The sequence below is a fragment of the Manis pentadactyla genome, chromosome 16 (genome assembly GCF_030020395.1).
Source record: "Manis pentadactyla isolate mManPen7 chromosome 16, mManPen7.hap1, whole genome shotgun sequence".
Lineage (NCBI taxonomy): Eukaryota > Metazoa > Chordata > Mammalia > Pholidota > Manidae > Manis > Manis pentadactyla.
The window spans coordinates 8,906,705-8,928,428 of NC_080034.1; the positions used below are offsets into that span (position 1 = coordinate 8,906,705).

A 21,724-nucleotide genomic window follows, 5' to 3' on the forward strand; every position below is an offset into this window, starting at 1 on the left:
GTGATCCCTGTTGTTAAGAAGCTTACTGTCCAGTAAGCCACCATGTGGCTATTTAAATAACTTGAATAAAAAACTTAAATAAAACATTTGTAATTTATATATATACACTTCTTATATACTGTGAAATATAAATTTAAATAATTTAAATAAATATGAATAATTAGAGTGAAATAAAATTTAACTCAGCTTCTCAGTCACACTGGCCATATTTTCTGTTTAATAGCCACATATGACTAGTGGCTACATACTGGACAGCATAGGTTAGAACAAAGTTCCCCTGGACGATGCTAGTTGTGTTTGGGTGCGAATCAAGGGGACAAGTAAAGAGAAACATAAGGGAAACTGAATCACCTTGAAGAGGTGCTCTGTATGGTGACAGGTGACTGAGAGGCCAGAGAAGGGGGCCTGACTCGGGCCACAAGGTCTGGCTGACATCTAAGCGGGGGGGCTAGGTGAGAATTAGGCAGGCAAAGAGAGAAGATGGAATATTCGAGGCCGTAGGGAGATATTTTAGAACCTGGATATTCAGCTGAAATACCTGGGAGCCCAGGATGGAACGGGGTGTGGCATGGGGAGAGGACACGCCCATCCTCATCCCGACGCCCTACGCCCTGTGCTGCGGCAAAGCTGAGCCCGCCACCCAGGGCGAGGTTGCTCGGCTGTTTGTCCTGGAGCCCCACTAATCGGAGTTTTTCAGCCATCATTTCAAATCACATCAATGTGAAATGTTCCCTGCTGGGACTCACATCCTTTTAGGCTGGGTTCTCTTTATTTTGCCTTAGTCCTATTTCTTAAAATGGAGAAAATGGCAAAAAGCAGTGACAATTATGAGGATTTCAGGAGTTCCTTTGCCCACCAAGCCAGGTTCCCAACAGCTTGATGGAGTGGATTTGTATCACTCATTACTTTCATGAGAAAGAATATTGCAGCATGACACTTTTGAAAGAAAGATTATTGAATATGGAAATAATAATCTTGTACCTTTCCCTCCTCATTGTAAGGGCATAAGTTTGGTGCTTTCATTAATATGGTAAAATCGTAGATATTAACAATGGTTTAATAAGCTATATGCACAAAAATCCATTCTCAAAGGAACCCACCTAAAAGAATTTATTCATTAATTCATTGGCAAAGGATTATATGCATTCACAAAGGAATCACAGCTGAATGACTTATGAGACTAAGTGTGAATGACTAAGCAGGCGGATATACAGATTTTCACTTCTAGGTTATCAATTTTCATTTTTCTGAGTTGAATAAGACTAAGGGGGTTTTTGATTGAAAATAAACTCTGGCATATGAATATGTCGACTTAAATTGGCCCCATCTTTTATGAAATCTGTATTTACCAAGCAAGCCCCATGACTGTTTCTTTTTAATTATGTTCCTATGTTTTTCGTTCTTATATAAAAAGGCAACAGGAGAAGGAAGGCAGGGACAAAGTCTGGAATTGAATATTTAAACTTTGTTATCTCCTGAAGTTTTTTTCTTTTCTCTTTTCATAAATAGCCTCAGCATGTGCACTTCTAGTTACGGTTTCAAACTACTGTTCTGTAAACCGCAAGTAACCTCAGTCACAAAACTCATTATTCACCTTTCCCAACACCTTCCATTTGCAAAGATCTTGCCCCCCAACAGCACTGCTCCCGGTTTGTCTTCACCCTGGATCCGCACCAGGCTCTGTAACTTAGATGGAGCAGTTCTCATCTCACCACTGCTTTAAAGAGGTAAAACCAAGTCTCAGATAGGCTCCAATAGGGACCCAAGATCATTCAACTGGCCCCAAACCCAGTCTTCTGGCTTCAGATTCCATGCTCTTTTCACTCTGAGACAATCAATCTAGGAAAACAGAATAGGAACTAAAATTCCTGTCTTTCAAGATCAGTCTGTCCACCTTGTGAACACAGGCAGGGAAGGAACAATCCCTGCTGGGTTCTGCTCATCACAGTCGCGTTATCGGCATCAGTCGCCTTAAAGGCAGGTCCTCCCCGAGCACGAGAGGCGGGTGCTGGGGAGGCGAGGAGCCCTGTAAGCCTGGGAAGCAGTGAGCGCACCCTTCCACCACCGCTCGAAGACACTCGCCCCGACACTCTGAGGGGAGGCCCTGGTGGCTCTGCTGATGGCGGGAAGATAATGAGAGAGCTGGAAAACACTCCAGAAATCATTTCCTGCAATATCATTATAAAGAAAGAAACAGGCTCAAACGGGTTATGCCCTCATCCAGTGTGTTACAGCTGGGCAATGCCAGGGCTATAACCCATGTGCTCTGGCTCCAAAGGCACCGCTTCTAAGCAGAGACTCTGCTTCAGCCTTAAGCAAAGTGTTACGTGCAACTCTACTGTCCTATGAAATGTGAGTAGATACTTCTAAACATAGAGGAGGTAGGTAGATTAAAAAATGTGGGATTCCACATAGAAATTAGTTGGAGAAATGCAGGGTTAATCACAATTTAAAAGCTTTATTTACTGTATCAATTCTCAGCATCTTTAACATGATAATATGCACTATGTACTCCAAAGAACAGTAGGTATAGTATACATAATTTACTCCAATTTTTTTTACCATAAAACATATTTTTGAGGAAAACTTATTGACATTTATATCACATGTCACTAAATTTCCACAGAAAAAAGTTTGGGAGAAGCAGCTCTAGTGTTGTGAGATGTTCTCAATGTACTTTTGAGAATGAATTTGAGTGAGGTTGTTTGTTTGAAAAAGGGGGGAAAGAAAAGGGTTGTTTCTGGCAGTGTAACTTTTTCTAAAGGAACTGGATCCCATGAAACATGATTTTATTGAATTTCTAGGCTCAAAGAATCTAAGGAAACCCTTCAAGGTAGTTCCCAACCTCTAAGAAGAATTCATGAACTCAAACCTGAGCACAGATCCATATGCACATGTACACACACACTTAGGCACATAGGAGGAAGGGAGTTCTATATAAAAAGAAAAGATGCCCTATCCGTACTGCAGTCAGGAGACTAAGCCTCAAGACAAAGAAATGAGGAACAGCTGAACCTGAGAGTAAATAAACTGAAATGTATTATGGACTGGATGAAAATGCTAGAGCGATCCCAGACAGCACATCTTGGCATGTAGCAGAAGCAAAAGAAAATCCTCTAAGGAGATAAACATCTTCGATGTAAGTCCTAGCTTTAGCTTAAAAAAATAACCCAACTTAAGAGACAAATGGGAATGAGTGAAAGTCATCAGGGGAAAATTATTTAGGACTCCAAGAATCTCAGATACAATATGTATAAGTTAAAATTACAAAATATTGTGAAAGTAAAATTTTTTTAGAAATGTGAAAGAATGGCCAGGAAAATGGAGTAGATATACTTCTCCCTATTCCTTCTACTAATTTCACCTAAAACGCTGGGCACTAAAACAAACATAAGAAGACTGGGAAATGGGTAGAGAGCTTGTCAGACTGTCTCAGAGCCTCAGGACCCAAGGAACAATATGGTGGTAAGCTCCCTGGGTTTTCTTTTTGCTTCATATATCCTAGATTTGGAGCTAAAGAATCCAGCAACCCAGAGATGTCAGTGGGTGTGGGGCAGGAGGGAGGGTTTGGGGAGAGCTTCAACAAAAGGCCAGTAAAGGGCAGCCTAGCAAGACAGAAAACTTTTTTATAATAACTGCTCTATTCCTGCCAAACACAACAGGAAAAATAATGACCCTACTCCCACCCACACCATCAAATGCCAAATGGGGAACCTAGACTTCTACCTTTCCACTACTGTTAGGAGACACCTAAACACCCTTACTTGGGTGTCCAAGAAGGCTAAGTAGGAAGCAAGGACGTTTATCCCAGCTAGTCAATAACAGTTCCCCGACCTGTGGTCTTGGTGGAAACCATGTGGAGGTCTTAGACTTCAGTCACACCCAACAGTAACAAGATGCCACCCGACTTCCACTAGGATGGTCTCAGAAGAGGCCTAATGCAGAGTTAAGAATTTCACCACTGCCCAGTGGTCAGTCATGAAGTCACTGCCATTATGGTTTCAGTGGAGATTATGTGGCAAGTCAGAGCTCCCACTAACTCCCGGCAGTAATGAGAAGCCCCCCATTATGGCCTCAAGAGAAGCTGAGTGGAGAACCTCCACCTCCACTTCCACCTGTCATTAACAAGGCACCATCTCTCCCTCCCCATGCTCAAATAGATCTAAAGTCTTATAATAGTTAAGTGTCCAGATTTCAATCAAAAATTACTCATCATACCAAGAACCAGGAAGATCTCAAACTTAAAATGAAAAATGAAAATGAAATGATTAAAAAAAAAAGAAAATGAAAAAACAACTCATAGATGCCAACACTGAGATGATGGAGATGTTAGACTAATTTGGAAACTATTTTAAAGCAGCCATCATAAAAATGTTTCCATAAGCAAATGCAAACATACTTTGAACAAATGGAAAAACAGAATGCCTGAGGAAAGAAAAGGAAAGTCTAGCAAAGAAACAAGATGTAAAGAAGAAGCAACTGGAAATTTAAAAGTGAAAAATGTAATAGCAAGTAGAAAATAAAAAGTTCAGTGAAGGACTCAACAGCCAAGTGAAGGGAACAAAGGAAAGAAATGGTGAACTGGGAGACAAAATAATAGAAATTTTTCAGTCTGAACAACAGGAAACAGTCTGAAAAAACAATGAATATAACCTCATGGACCTGTGGAACTATAGCAAACAAATTTTAAAAATCTACTGTTGATGTCACCAGAGGCTTGGAATAAGGACAATGAGGGCAAAACTGAAAAATTACTCAAAAAATAATGGGTGAAAACTTCATAAATTTTGGAGAAGACATAAAACTACAGTTTGAACAGGATAAACTGAAAAAAAGCCTACCCCAAGGCATATCATAATTAAAGTTCTAAAAACTAAAGACAGGAAAAAAATTTTGAAGACAGCCAGAGAAAAATCACATCCTCCCTATAGGGGAGAAACAATTACAGTAACAGCAGATTTCTCATCAGAAATCACAGAGGCCAAAATAAAATAGCATGGCATTTTTCAAGGACTGAAGCAGAAAACTCAACACAGAATCTTATCCCCAGTGAAAATATCCTTCAGTAATGAAGTAGAAATGAAGACATTCTCAAGTAAAGGAACTGAAGGGAAACTAAGAGAATTTGTTCCAGCAGACTCACCCTAGAAGAAAAGCTAAAAGGAATTCTGTAAATAGGAAATTATAAAAGAAGGAACCTTAAAATATCAGGAAGGAAAGACAGTGAACAAAAGCATGGGCAAAACAAACTCTTCTTCTCTTAAGCTTTTAAATTATGGTTGACACTTGAAGCAATAATTATAAAATTGTGTGGTATGGTTTTAAGTGTATTTACAGGAAATATTTAAGAGAGTTTTATTATAAATGGGGGAGAGTAAAGCGATGCAAAGAGAAGTTAGATTTCTGTGTCTCACGTGAACTAGTAAAATGGTGATACCAGCAGACTATGACATTTGTGTGTATAAAATGTAATACCTACAGCAATGACTGAAAAGGCTATACAAAGAGATGCCCGCAGAAACACTGCAGATAAATCAAAATGGAATCTAAACTATGTTCAAATAATCCATAGGAAAAAGAAGAAAATAAGCAGAGAAATTGAAGAGAGAAAATGAAATAATAAAATGACAAATCCTAACATACTAATAATTATATTAAATATAGTCTCAATACACCAATTAAAAGAAATTGGCAGAGGAGATTTAAAAATATGACTCAACTATGAGCTGCTTACATGAAACTTACTTCAAATGTAACAATATAGACAGATTGAAATTTAAAAAAGGGGGAACTATGTATTGCACAAATATTAACCAAGGAAATCAGAAGTTGCTTTGTTAGTATCAGATAAAGTAAACATCAGAGCAAAGAAAACTACCAGACACAGGGGTATGATTTAATGATGAAAGAGTTCAATCTACCAAGAAGATGTAAAAACCTTAAATTTGTAGACACCCAACAGACAAACAAAAAAACTGGAAAATCTGTGAAGCAAAAACTGATCAAACTGAAGGGGGAAATAGATAATCCATAATTATAGTAGGAAACATCAACCCTCCCTCTCAACAATTAACTGAACAACTAAATCAGCAAGGATATTATTCCACAACCTCATTGCCCAGCACAGTCTAATCAACATTTATGGAATACTCCACCCAACAACCAAATACACATTATTTTTAAGTGCCCACAGAATGTATGTTAATAATGACAATATCTATATCCTGGGCCATAAAAAATAAAAACAAATGGTAAGTAACTGAAATCATACAAAGTAGATTCTCAGCCACAGTGGGTATACTGTACAAAATAACAGATTAAAAATAAAATCTCCAAACACTTACAAACTAAACAACACATTTGTAAATAATGCATGGGTAAAAGAGGAAGTCTGTAGGAAATATTTTTAAAGCTACATTGAATGAAAATTAAAGTACAACATATAAAAATTTGTGGGACATAGCTAAAGCCATGCTGAAACAAAAATTTATAGCACTAAGTAACAATATTAAAAAAACCAAAAGTCTCAAGTCATTTAAGCTCCCACCTTAAGAGCCTAGAAAAACATGAGAAAGCAAAAGTAATATAGGTAAAAGCAGAAATTACTGGAATTGAAAATAGAAAAGCAATTGAGTAAGTAAGTGTATCAAAGAGCTTGAAAAGATCAATAAAATTGACAAACCTATAGCTAAAGTAACAAATAAAAAGGAAGATACAAGTTAGGTTCGTACAAAAGCTTGTCCATGATGGTCAAAACCTGTAGTCAGTCCAGATGCTTTTCCACAGGTGAATGATGAAATGGTCAAGAGTATTATTCAACAATAAAAAGGAATGGACTACTGATTCACACACAAGTCTGGATGAATTCCCAGAGAATGACAGAGTGAAAATGCCAATACCAAAGGTTTCATAACATATGATTCCATTTGCATAAAATTCTTGAAAATGACAAAATTACAGAAAGGAAGAACACAGAAGCGTTTTCCAGGGACCAGGGAGGATGTGGGGTAGGAAGGAAATGGGTATGTCTATAAAAGGGCAACGGGTGTGACCTCTGTGATGGTGGAAGTGCTGTGTATCCTGACAGTGTCAGTGTTAATATCCTCTTGTGATATTGTACCATGGAGTTTTGCAAGACGCTGTCTTTGGGGGAAACTCGAGATCTCTCTGTATTATTTCTTCTATTGCATATGAATTTGCAGTTGTTAAAATATAAATTCAATTTAAATACATAAATAGAGTAGACTATAAAAATGGTCAAGAATGTTTAGAAATTATAGAAATTTTATAAAATATCTGGGTAAAGACAATCTAACATATGCATTATGTTTGCTCCTTGATTCACCAAAATTCCTCCCCTAAAGAATAAGACATGCTAATTTCTGCTCGGGCTTTACCTGGAGAGACAAGGAGAGCAGAGAGGCTATGTTGCTTCTCCGCACAAACACAAAGAACTCACTCCCCTCCTCCTAGTTCCCGTGTAAACACCTGCTGCAAACTTAAGAGCAAGAGCCCTCTCAGCACTAATCTCTTACACTCAGTTCTTGATAATTACGTCGGTTGGAATCTGTCTAAGTAGCTTGTTGGGGTTGCTGGTTCTTAAACCCTTCACAGACTTAAGGCCCAAAGAACACTTCTGCGAACTTAGCTGACTCGAAAGACAGGCCCCAAGAGCAGCAGCAGAGGCTTGATCTTTGGCTCGGCCTCTCCTCCACACTGTCTTCATCTTCACTTGTGTGTTTAAAAATGACCAAAGGACCCCTGAGTAAGCAGCAGAGACGAAAGGTCCCAGGGGAGAAAATACAGCTCTCATCCCCTGGACCACCCTTTCTCTATTAGATCATTCCCTTCACGTACAGCAGTCATGCTCACTGGCACATGCCCAGTGTCCTCACCGCTCCATCCTGTGCCTTTTCAAATCATATCTCTAGAATTTTCTAAATCAGAAGTTAACCAAACCTCCTATTATTACTGCAGGCCCAGAGATGTTATGAACGACATCCGCCAGCCATTGGAGCCGCATTCCACTCTTTTCTCTGGTGCAGCGGACAGGAATTCAACTCAAATACAGTAAGGTAAAGTGGAAACCCTGTGAGAGCACAAAACTTGTAAGTACTGTTACATAGTGACATTACAATGTAAAAAAGTAGGGATTTAATTACTTTAGCACCTTGGATTCAATAATTTTTCTTGACAAGTACTTAACATGAACTTCAGTATCTTTTGTAGAGGGGCATGAGGTAAAATCCTGTGATTTAGAATGTTTTGCTTTTGGAAAATATGTAACTATATAGAGCATCCTTTTTCTTCGTGAGAAAAAGAAACCTCATGGAAGAGGAGAGCATCTATTTTTTAAGCAAGATATTAATAAGCCAAGTAGGGGAAAGTGAGTTTTATTGTGTAAGTAATAACTCGCAGTTTAGACTCATAACCCTTAGAAAATGCTCTCATTAGAAGTCAGAAGTTTCTCTTGAAGCATATTCTCCTGTGAAAAGTTTAATATTTATTCAAGGAGTCACTAAAGAGCATTAAAAAGTCCAGGACCATATATTAGCTGTGTGACCACTTATTAGCTCCACGACCTTGAGCAAACCATGCCTCCTCTGGCTGCTGGAATCTCCAACTGAGTGATATCTGCCTGACCTACTTCTTATGGATTATGATCAGGCAAGTCTCCATTGCACACTGCCAACACTGAATTTCGTATTTCACTCCATTCTACACTATGAGTTAATTGATTTATGACCCAATTCTAACTACTATGAGAATAGAAAATATGTATTCCTTAAGCTCAGTTTTTGATAAATTATCTCTACTTGAAATAAAATCATGGAATTAAGGTTTCAATTAGAAATCGTTTCTTTAATTCTAAACAGATTGCAAGGAAATATGGTATGGGGGAGTATTTGCAGAGATAAATGACTAACAGGGGAGAAAGTCACTTAGTGCTAAATTCCTGGGAACTTAGATTTGAAAAAGAACCTAAAGAACATTTGGTCCGAAGGATTTTGTCTTCAGCAGCTAGAATAGATGGTTTTCTGATGGGTTAAGGACTACTTCTTCATTTAGACAGTTCAAGACCATGCTAGGCAGTTATTTCATTCCTGGGTGGCTTACTTAGAAATATTTTTCTTGGGATGACCCGGTTCCCCTCCTTCTAAATGCCAAACTTTGATCCTAATTGTGCCTTGTGTTTTAAGATAGAAACGTCCTCCCCCTTTCCTGCCTGACAGCCCTCCAATATTTGCAGACAGTCTGTCTTCCCCAACTTTCTTTGTTGCAGCTTAAATCTCTGTATGAAAGCCCTGGTATTTACAGACTATTCATCATAAAATCAACCTAATATGCTACTTTGAAAACACCCCACAGAGAATAAGGGTAAGAATTCAGGGAAAGCATGGTATGAGGCTTCAGCAAATTTGGAATTGGGTCTTGGCTCGGCTGCATCTTAATGTGTGACCATGGGGAAGTCGTCTGACTTCTCATTCTTGTGCTGCCCTTGTAACGTTTTTCTATTACAGTGAAGCCGATTTTATCAAATGAGTAGGATAGTGTTCCCCTTTTTTCCATAATCTGGAAGGGTTTGTATATGAGGTCAATTTCAAATGATAAAGAAGATAAAGTTCATTAAGGTGATAAATAACATCGTGAAAAATTCCTATCAGGTCAGAGAAGGTCTCCTTTCAAGCCTTCTTTTTTATCATTATTAACCAAGAATTATTAATTAAACCTCTGTTTTTTTTTATTGAAGTATCCTTGATACACAATCTTATATTGGTTTCAAATATACAACCCAGTGGTTCAACAGTTACCCATATTACTAAATCCTCACCCCCTCTACTGCGGTTACTATCTGTCAACATAGAAAGATGTTACAGAATCATTGGTTCTATTCTCCATGCTGTACTACCATCCCCGTGACCAAGTTATACTATGATTGAGAATTTCTGTGCCCCCCTCTCCTCATCCCCCTCCCTTCCACCCTCTCCTCTACCCCCTGGTAACCACTAGTCACTTCTCAGTGTCTATGAGTCTACTCCTATTTTGTTCCTTCTGTTGGCTTTGTTTTTATATTCCACAAATAAGTGAAATCATATGGTATTTGTCTTTCTCTGCCTGGCTTATTTCACTGGGCATAATACCCTCTAGATCCTCTAGATTTGTTGCAATTGGCAGGATTTCTTTTCTTTTTATGGCTGAATAATATTCCTTTGTGTATATATACCACATCGTCTTTATCCATTCATCTATTGATAGACACTTAGGTTGATTCCATATCTTGGCTATTGTAAATAATGTGGTGATAAACATAGGGGTGTATATATCTTTTGGAATTAGGGAGCTTTTTTTTCTTTGGGTAAATTCCTAGAATTGGAATTCCTGGGTCAAATGGTACTTCTATTTTTAGTTTTTTGAGGAACCTCCATACTGCTTTCCACATGGTTGAACCAATTTACATTCCCACCAGCAGTGCAGGAGGGTTCCCCTTTTTCCACATCCTCATCAACACTTGTTATTACTTGTCTTTTGGAGAGTGGCCATTCTAACTGGTATGAGGTGATATCTCATTGTGTTTTTGATTTGCATTTCCCTGATGGTTGGCAATGTGGAGCATCTTTTCATGTGCCTGTTAGCCATCCATATATCTTCTTTGGAGAAATGTCTGTTCAGGTCCTCTGCTTATTTTTTAATCAGGTTATTTGGTTTTTGGGTGTTGTGGTGTATGAGTTCTTTATGTTTTGGATGTTAACCCCTTATTGGATGAATCATTTACAAATATATTCTCCCATACTGTATGTTACCTTTTTGTTCTGGTGATGGTGTCCTTTGCTGCCCAGAAGCTTTTTAGTTTGATGTAGTCCCACTTGTTCGTTTTTGATTTTGTAATTAAACCTCTATTTTAATTGGGTTTTTAAAGTCCTTGTTAGGCACAGGAAAATATAAGGTTATTATGTGCAGGTTTACTATAAAGAGCTAAGCCATAAGAACAGAGTTTTCCAGCATTTTTAACCATCATACAATCTTTTATATGTATACATGTATAGATGCAATAAAAATTACATGGTCAATATTCTTACCCAAATGCAGTGCACTATATTTTATATCCCTGTCTAGTCTCTTTCTTTATAAAAACATTCTGGTATAACTGACTGAGTTGGTTTCATGACCCGTTAATGTATCACTACATATAATTTTAAAAATTCTATTTTAGGGTCTTGAGATTTGCTTCAGATCATGCTATTAATTCTCTACTTGACCGAGTTATTTGATGTCTGTGTGCCTTGTTTTCCTGTAAATGCCACTGAGCTTATAGACATGTAGTAAGTATAAAATGAAATATAAGTTTTAAGATTATTTTGAAAGAGGCAAAAAGACTTGAAAAAGTAAAAAAGTTTTATTCTGGGATTAATATCAAAGTCATACTTGCTCTTGCAACTGGGCATTGCTTCATAATGAAAATACAGACTAGGAAGGCAGTTTTAAATAATGAGTTTAAAAGATTAAACTAAATATGCACCTACCAAGTGACCCAGTAATTGTGCTATTGTGTATTTATCACAGAGAGATAAATACTTGTGTTCACACGAAAACCTGTGCAGAGTCCTTATAGCAGCTTTGTTTGCAACCGCCGGGAACTCTAATCAGCACAGATGCCCGTCAGTAGGCGAAAGGCTGAGCTAACTCTAGGCGTGCCTGCCAGCGAATGCTACTCAGCTGAAGGGGACTATTGACGTACACAGTGGGGTAAATCTCCAGAGACTTACGCTGAGTGCCAAAAGCCAATCCCAAAGGTTGCATACTGTGTGCTTCCATTTATGGGACATGTTCAAAATGACAAAATTTAGAACTGGGGAACAGAGCAGCAGTTGCAGAGTTCAGGAATAGAGTAACGCTGGAGGAATGGGGGAGGTTTATAAAAGGGAACAGGACAGGTCCTTGTGCTGATGGGACTGTTCTGCCTCAACTGTGATTAGAGGTGCACTCACCCACACATTTGATAAACTTGCACAAAACTAAATACACATGTATCCAAATGCGGATACACGTAAAACTAGGGAAACCTGAGTAAGGATATCAATGCCGATATCCTGGTTGTGATACTGGAGTATCGTTCTGTAAGATGAGACAGTGGGGGAAACTGCATAAAGGGTGCATGGGATCTCTCTGTACCGTTGCTTACGTCTAGACGTTAGTCAACAGTTTTCTCAATAAAAAATTCTCAAATTAAAAAAAGATCACACCAAGGTGTATCTCTCCATACAACTTCTCCATAAATCTCTTCTCCATCAATGCTGCCCTCTGCACATGCACGCGCATACCACACACGCCACACACACCACACATACACACCTCTTCCAATCAGGAGTAAGCTCTCCTCTAAGATATCACCTCAGCAGTCCTAAAGGACCAGGGTTAAGAATTCCCGTCCCTCCTGTCCCTCTTTCCGCTGTCACCTCTTCGGTCCTTTGCACACACAGTTGCTTCCTCCCTGCCCCCCTCAGTCCTTGACTATGAATGGTCCATGTTTCTTGCCTACCAAATTCATTAGTTACTCATTGATTAAAACAAACAATAGAAAAATAAGGCAATTAGAGAGCAGGGTTTGTGGTTCAGTATGCAGTTCAGCATATCTGGACACCGGTGCTGCCAAGTGTAGTGGACAAAGGTCCCTCTTGGCTGGGTGCTGAGAAAGTGCCCTCCAGAAGGGGGGACGTCACAGGGAAGCCTGCAGTGTGTGCAGTGCTGTCGGCCGCTGCACAGTCTCGAGCCCTGGAATGATGTGTAGGGATCTCATTTCAGAAAGCAGTATTTTAGGAGAGTATCCACGATGGCATGGGAGGATGGGCAGAGATAGAGGACTCTAGAACAGACCCTAAGTGTGGCCCACACACTAGAGCCAGTCCACCAGCTGCTTATTTCCAGTCTACAAGGAAACTGGCCCAAGAATAGAGTTCATATTTAGAAACGTGTTCCTGACCACAGCTTGTTTGAGAAGCTCTGCTCTACAAGGCCACCAGCGACATCCCAAGGTGAGGTGATGTGGGCCTGCAAAGTGGTGATCTAAAAGAGAAATTTAAAACTAATGAATGTTTGAGCATCACATTCAACATAGTGCTGAAAATTTGAAGGAGTGTAACATCTTAAGCTATTATCAGAATACTGGAAGGAAAAAAGGATTAACCTTATTGCTGGGAAAACATTTCCCTCAAAACTGCTGTAGAAATTTCTGGGAAGAAAACCACTAAGAACTCCATGCTTCTCTCCATTCCAGACAGGGCTGCTATTATTTTTCAAGAGAACATTAACTGAACAACAGGTTTTTTAAATAAACATTCAATGAAGGAGAGAACAGGCATTTTTTTCAGTCTTTTATATTTCAAGAAAGCCATTAAAAGATTTGGATGCTTGAGATATTCCATAAATTATCCCATTATTATAGCAATGAAAGGATTTCACACCCATCCATTTTCTTCTCATTTGATTTCCCTCCACGAAAATGCTTTGTTTTTGAAAAGTATTTCATACTGAAGATATAATTTACATTAATCAAGCAGCATATTTAAAAGGTAAGATTTTAAGGTCCTTTAGGAGAAAAAAAAGAACTTGGCCTCACATAGCTACTTAACAATCCACTTCTTTTCACGGTATATTTACCAGCAACCTTAAATTAATTGTCCTTAGAAACTTATAATAGAAAGGTAATTTCACTGCATAGCTTACCATTTGTGCCTTTTCTACAAATAGCCTATTTGGTAAGTGACAGAGTGAAAGTGGATGAGCACTTGTTGACGGTCCTTGTGGCTTGAGGCCTCTGTGACTTGGAGGAGAGGCTGTCAGCAGCGTTCTGGAATGGTTCTTACAGAATGAAATGTACGTGGCTAAGTCCCCAGATTGTGCAGAGATGCTCTTTGAGGTGGTACCCTCTATTGGAGCTAGCCCACTGTATCTGCCTCGTCCCCTCCAGCCACTGCCCTGCCCCAGTCAGGTCCCTGTCCAGTACCTCCGGGAAGGGCATGAAGGGGCTCTCCCATAGAAATCCCTCCTTGCTTCCTGGAAGACTGAGGGGAGAAGATTGAGAAAGCGTAGACTCATAAGGGAAGATGGATTTCCCTAAGGCCAGGAGAAGATGCCTCCGGGTGGGAAGGAGGAAGAGAGAGCAGGGTTGTCACAACAGAAAGAGATGGCCAGCCTGCAGAGGTGTCAGCTGTGGTGTACCGGCAGGAAGACAGGACCACAGGACAGAGAAAGACCCCCCTGCCCTAAGAACTGCACCAAGCAGCAGTGGGTCAGACCTGAAGGGGCCCAGGGCACCAGGGCGCCAAACATTTTAATGGCAATATGGGGGCCGGTGACCATTCTCTCTGTACCACCTCAACACCTTAAGATTGGGTAGGATCTTGGAATTAGGGAACAACTCCAGGGAGGTTATGTGGGGGGAGGGAGCCCCAGAAAGAGTTAACATCAAGACTTTCCTGCCCAATCCCAGCAGACCAGAAGCTCAAAATCAAAAAGTTGAGTTGTGTCATAGAATATAAAGTTATATTTCTTGCCCACCTGAGATTGTGACTTGAGATTCACCCCACCACAAACACATATGCGCGGTATATGTGTGTATACTGTGTAATGTTGGTGCCCCATGACAGGCCATTACTCTTCTCATTTCATTATATGATGGGTGCAATGTGCTATGTTATTAAAGTAACTGCCATAGATTTCCAAATTCAGACTGTCTATATAATTATTTGTACTAAAGGCAAAGGTGTATATATATACATGTGGATATAGGTATAGGAGATAGGTGCCCATGGGAGCTGAAGAAGGAGAGATGTCAGGGGAAGAAATTATCCATTTCCTTTGATAAAGAGAAAATTCCAAATTATCTTTGAGTCCTTTAATCCAGAACTTGAATATATTCCAAACAAGAAATAGTTCTCTCTATTTCTTCAGTATGGTGACCTAGAAAATTCTTGTTCACAAAGAATCATTAGAACAAGACTAAAATCTGGTCTTTCAAATCAAGCTATTCTTATTCTAATGATTCTTTGTGAACAAGAATAGCTTGATTTGATAGGCCAGATTTACCTGGGTCTCTCACACTTACCAACTTTCTCTGCTATTATATTTTAGTCCTAAATCAATGTCTTTCCAAGTTGATGCAGGATGGGAGCAACAGCTGGCTCCCCCCAACGCCTGCCAAGACACACCTGGAAGCAAATCCAAATATAAATAAGAACAACAAAAAGGGAATGAAAAGCAACTGAACACCTCATCTGATTTCCTCCCGAGTTCTGAGCTCATTGTCTGGGAAGTGGTCTTGATCCAAGAGGCAAAACCATAGGGTAAACAAAAATTATAAATCAAAACCCCAATTTTAAGTGACACTATCAAGTCAAAGCAGCCATCATGAGAATCGGCAAGCCTATTCATGCCTATTCGCAAAAACACAAAAGAAGCCAAGCGTCAGCGCCCGTGAGGTGAGGGACAGGAGCTGAGGGGAAAGCCCCCTGGGTCTGGATGTGACGCGGTGGAGCCCAAGTCCCTTGGGTCTGGATGTGACGCGGTGGAGCCCGAGCCCCCTGGGTCTGGATGTGACGTGGTGGAGCCCGAGCCCCCTGGGTCTGGATGTGACGCGGTGGAGCCCGAGCCCCTTGGGTCTGGATGTGACGCGGTGGAGCCCGAGCCACGCGGCTGAGTCTGTCCCAGCGAGCAGACAGCCTGTTACCTCGCCCGCTCCTAAAAGCTGAGAGCAAAATCAGAAGCAAAAATCTGAATTTGAAAATGGCATAAGCTGGCTGTGACAAATGATGTAACTGCCCCCCAACACCTTCAGCCCCCAAATCCTGTTCTCTCCGTGCCCTGGACAGTGCTGGTCAGACTTGAGAGCCACAGCCTGACACTCTTCATTCCATTTCTAACACGCTCCTCTGGGGCTCTGTTTCTGCTCCCCGTTTTGCAGATCCTACTTTGAACCGCGAGGGCTTATCCCCTTAACCCTTGGAAGGCAGACTGTCATGACCTATGCAAAGCCCCCCGTAGACGGGCTTTGAAAAGTACAGATGCTGCCATGATGGTGAGGGGTTTTAGAAATAAAGAACTAGGCTGACCTGTGTGCAGCTTCTCGCCACCCAAGGTGTGGAGCGAAGGGCCCACGGCATCAGCGACCTGTGGAGCTTGTCAGAAATGCAGAATCACAGGCTCCCCGCTGGACCCTCTGCCGTGGGATCTGCATTGTTACAAGGTCCCAGGGGGCTCACGTCCATAGAAAGGTTTGAGAAGCCTGGATTATAGGATTCGTCTGCATTTTTTAATAGGCCTGCCTATTGTTCCCAAGACATTTTCTTTATAGAAGGCTGAATTTTGTATAAATAATTATAATTTTAAATAACAGTGACAAATGATGAAATGAATTCCCACCCTCACCATCCCGCCTGACCCCACCACACACAAACGCACTCTAGTAAAAAGTGGAAAACATCTTCCTTTCAATCAGAATACCTGAGAATATTGACTCATTCTCTACGGTCAACAATTTTGACAAAAAAAAAAATTGTCCTGACCAAAAATAAAAATAACTTTCAAGGTAACTTAACATCCTACAAATGATCAAACACGTGTACTGTTAGTAAACAGATATTCCCACTCCACCAATGGCACCTGAAGTTCACAGTGGGCAATTACATGTGTTGCCGCCCGTATGTCTGCAAGGCTGTTCTCTCTCTAGGAGAGTCTCTTACCCACAGAAGATGTGTGGAAAAACTAGCAAGCTGAAACTCTGTCCTCAGTGAGGTTTATTTTATCTGAGATGACATTAACTTAGAGAAACTACTATAGACATGGAAGAAAAGGAACATAATCAAACATCAGCTGAGGTGAAGGAATCTTTACTATTTATTTGTGAACTCTGGAAACAAACAGAACCATTTCTTAGCAAAATGGTAACTGACTATGTCTACACATGGTCCTATGGACTGGTTGGGCCCGATCAAAGCATCAAGCCGACCTCTGCCCCAGGATCTCTCTAGTGACAGAGAGGGCATGTGAGTCAGAGACAAAGGGCATGGAGCATGTGCTATGGTGCAGGAGGAACCTATGGCTGTTAATGCCATTGTTATTCTCAAGGGATGGGGCTCAATAAATACACTTAAGCTTCATAAAGACAGGAAGGGGCTAATATTCAGACCAGTAATTCAGTATGAGGAAAGCATCCTTCCAAATCTACTGCCCCCTTCCCCAAGTCACCTGCCTTCTCTTACCCTGGAAATGCTGATTCCCGGAACAGAGAGAGGCAGACCGGGGCCGCCAACATGACAGGCTTCAGACGGATGGACAGAATTCTGGCTTTCAGACCAAGAGCATCAGGCAGAAGATGGGCAAGATATTCCATCTTTGTTTATTTCAACTCTCTCTCCACTTCCCCTCTGAAAGACCACTGCAAGCTTGTTCGGGTGTGCACGTGGGTTTTATTTACACTTATACCCACATACTTTAATGAACTCTGTTGTGGTGGCCGCTGGACACCTGCTGTGAGAGTGCTGTTTCCACATGTGGAAGGAGAACGGGGAGACACTTCGGCGCCACTCTGCCGTTCTTAACACTTTTTAAATTACCTGTCGTATCTGGTAGTAAAATTGCCAATCTCCGTTTATTTTGAATATGCAAAGTATCTCAAACTTTCCTTTTAATGAATAGAAATGAAACCTTGGCAGCTTGAATCATCTCAGTTCTCAACTTTAATTCAAGTCAGTGACTGCTGAGCACTACCTGTGCGCAAAGCGTAGGCGGCAGGATGGGCGACGGGAGGCCCAAAGCGGGGACTCCTCTGGGGTCCTGCTCTGGACTCTGGGTCTCCTGATTTTCAACTCTGCCACAAAAGGAAAGCTACTTATATTTAAGAGAAGAATCGGTTCTGGCCTGTCTTCAGTGAGGGTGTGTCTGGATTTGAAATGTGCACATGTGCTTACACCCCAGATAACGCTCAGGGAAGCACCGGTGGGATTTGAGCCTAGAAAGGAAGGAGGAGCACATTCTACGTGAGTCTTTGTCTACAAACAAAGTGGCACTAGAGTGACATCAAGGCAAGTCTGGGGACAGTCAGGCAGCCAGGGATGCAATGGAGAAGAGCCTCTGTTCAAGAGCCAGACTGGCTTCGAATCCTGACGCCACCACTTCCTGGTTGATGGTGTGGGTGGGGCAGGTCACCCACCTGTATGTACCTCAGAACCTCAAGGACATTTATGCAGATTAAATGAGTTAATATTTGTAAAGCGCTCAGATCAGCTGGGTTAGAGTAGAGCATTCCTGCAAGTGAGTTCTGGGAAACAGGTTTGAAAAGGCAGCCTGGGGTTGGCTTGTGGACTTGCTTTGTGCTTATTCTTAAAAACAGGAAGCCATTGAGGGCTTTGAATGGTGTAAAAGTCAAAGTGATATCTTTCCTCATGTGTCAACGCAAGGTTTTCTTTCTCTATCTTTTCTTTTAAATCCGCTTTTTTATGTGTTTGAAAAAGGTTCTTTTCCATACTTACCATACCTTTTCATTCCAGTTTCACTCCCCTTTTTAATTTTTATAACTGTTTTTGTTGAAATTTGTTCGATCTTTACATTCATATTGCCTCAATGACCCTAGAATTACTAAGCTAAACTATGAAAGCCTGCAAATAAAGATGGGCCATAACAAAGGCCATTTGCCCTTCCTAATTGCTATTAAGAGAGTATCTGTTTAAAGCAAGCAAGACTTAATGTATTATATACCCATTATCAGCAAAATATTAGGTTCATTGAGTTCATAATTTATAAATGTGAGAATAAAGTGCCCCGGGGGTGTGTTCCAAATGAGGCTGGATTCGGGAATACAGAATTAATCACCCTACCTCGTGTTAAAACACCAGATTTATTATATTTAATTAAGTAACTCAATGATCTCTCCAACTCTGATAAGTTGTCTTTATACCAAGTAGAGAAATACAGATATTAGAAACCAAGGAAAGCATACAATCTTCAGATGCGACCATTTTCATGAATAATTTTTGCCCTATTTAATCTAAATTTTTTTCTCAATGAGATGCTGGTAGCCCATGTCGGGTACTCTGGTACCGAGCCCCACAGCCTCCCCTGAGCGCAGCCGTGCTGCAGGGACAATTCCCGCAGGGCTCTGCCATCCGACAGCACGTCCCCTCCAGCACGCACGCCATGTCTGCCTTGAGGGTCCACTCAGCCCCACACATGCTCAAGGGGACCTGCGGGAGATGCTGCGCCCCACGGGAAACCCTCACCCCTTGAGGACCGGGATGAACAAATGCCTTCCCTGTTCTCTCAAGCAGACAATTCGGATAAGCATCCTTCGGGTGCCTGAAGGTCCCAGCGGCCCCCAGCCGCAGCCCCCAAAGCAGGGGTGCCTCCTTGCTGGGCTTCCCCTCCTTCCCATGCCTCTTCCAGGCCCCCTTCCCACATAAACCCCCTCAGCACAAGCCTTTTTCTCAGACCCTGCTCACAGGGGCACCCTGACTGCAACAGAGACCCTACTAGCACAAACCCAAACACGGGGAATTTGGGCAAATTAGTGATGCCAAGCATCTATAAACATCCATGACTATGGCTGTGTTATAGGAAAGGACATTTATTTTAATTTAGCAAATGAGTAGTGTTATAGAAATATTCCCACCTGCAGTTGACTTTATTTCATTCTTTTCTTATTTTAAAGGCTATTTGGAGAAGCTTTGAATATTCAGCTGCCACCACTATTTCCCCAGGCCCTACTTAGCTATCCCATATTAAATCCAAAGAATATGCTAAATTGGACAATAAGGCAGGAAGTTGAGCTCTTACCAGATATAATGGCTGTCTTAGCCTTTGTTTTCTATTGGAACATGTCAAAGATGACATTTTTATGAAGATTCTCTGATTATTAAGCAGCACCTTATTATCTTGACGAACTGATTTTTATACAGGAGTGTCTTTATTAGTAAGTACGTGTTGGGCACAGCTTTGTGAGAAACTTCATTATCACAGGTAGAAATGAGGCAGAAGGCATAGGAATGAGGTCTGAGATAAGAAGACAAGGATCATTGTGTTAGAAAAATATTAGCTAGGGCTGCACATAATCTTAACTGTACAAAATATACAAAATGCATCTGGAAGCTGAGAATCTCTGTATCTGTAAAATACAAAGATGCAGCTAGACGCTGGATCCCAGAGAGAGAAAGGGAGGAATTTTGTCCAGTTCAGAACTCACTAGGCAGTTCTATATTGAGACCAAGTAGGGGATAAAAGGATATAAAATGTTCTACCCCCAGCAGTGTAGCAGGGGGAGGAGACGTTGAGAACGAGGCGTACCTCACTGCAGTGTGGACCATAATTTTCCCCACACTGTAGATGAGGAAACAGAGGCATAAGATCACCTGCTCAAGCCCCCAAAGCCCCAGAGTGGCCCATCAGCTGCATTCTTGACTAATGTACCCTGTCATTTGTTTTGTTTTAATCCCTGTTGCCTAGCATGGTATCTGCTGTGTGTAATGATCATCTGTTTCCCACAAATGAATGAATCAATGCATGAGTGGTTAAGGAAAAGGGACCAGGAGCGCCTTTCCAGGCTTCCCTGGGGCATCAGGGCCACCCACACAAAAGCAGCTACGTTGCTGGTTACCCATCAGAGCTGTGGTAACTCAGAGCTGGCTCTGCTAACCTTGCAGGACCGTAGCCTCCACTTGAGGATGCATGGATGAAAAATATCTTGCTGATGCCTAAAATGGCTTTAATGGGGAAAAGGTTTAATTCCAAATTAAAGGTTAAATGCTTGGAAAGTAAACACCTAGCGAAGGTAACCATGCATTGGAAGTCATTGCTGTGTCAGTCAGAGCATGAGTATATGAGTATTTCTGCTATTTCCCTGTTTTGTTGGGGTACCAGCTGTCAGCTAACCAGACATCTCACATTGAACAGCTTCCCTGAGGGGCGGGGCAGTTACCAAATGGGGGGAATGGGACATGAAGAAACCAGGCCTAGAAACCGCAAAACTGGCTCTACAGGGTGAATTCACCTTGAACTGGGCCAGAGAGAAAAGAACCAGCTCTTGGACCACTTTCTGTCCAGCCCGGCTTTCAAGCCCCACAGCTCCGTTTGACAAGCTCAGGAAGATTCTTCTGTTTTTCCTAACTTAACACAGTCAACCTCATTATAGACAAGACTTTTCTAGAAGTTTCATTACCTGAATTATGTCAGTTTCAAGAACAAAGGTTGGGGGTGCAATGGGGGGAAAGGAAAGCTCTCTGGTTATTTCAAGTGGAGTGGGTAGTAACAAAAATGTTAAAAAAGAATTGTAACAGAATTGATTGCAAACATGTCATAAGGACTAAAGGAGCACAATGGGAGGCAAGTGGCACCCAGGGCACAGGATTCCTGAATTGGCACTGTCATGACGCAGGGACCCACTCCCCACCGCACTCCTGCTGATTCTGTGGACCTGGGAGCCCACGTTCCCCGGATTCTGCAGGAACCCCTTGATGCGGCTCATGCCTCCCACCCGGCTGCGCAGCACAGAGGTCATCCTACCGCTACATCCACATCCCCTTAACCACTGTCACTGTCAGCTGCCTTAACCACTGTCACTGTCAGCTGGTGGCGATCCCCTGTGGAGAAAGGAATCAGAGTTGGGCCAGGTGACTGTAAAAGTTGGTAATTACCTGGGATACATTAGAGAGATGCTTGCAGAAGAACAGGTAAAGGGTGG

The 21,724-nt window shown here is 41.4% G+C and overlaps 1 protein-coding gene across 1 annotated transcript in view; it reads left to right on the forward strand.

The window, feature by feature from the left end:
* The window catches only part of LOC130681330 (visual system homeobox 1-like), a 167,178-nt gene that overhangs the window by 60,282 nt on the left and 85,172 nt on the right, over positions 1-21,724 (forward strand). Inside the window, exon 3 of the transcript XR_008994397.1 lies at positions 7,978-8,075. The gene's annotated coding sequence lies outside the window, so the exon portion shown is untranslated. The remainder of the gene's footprint in view (positions 1-7,977; positions 8,076-21,724) is intronic.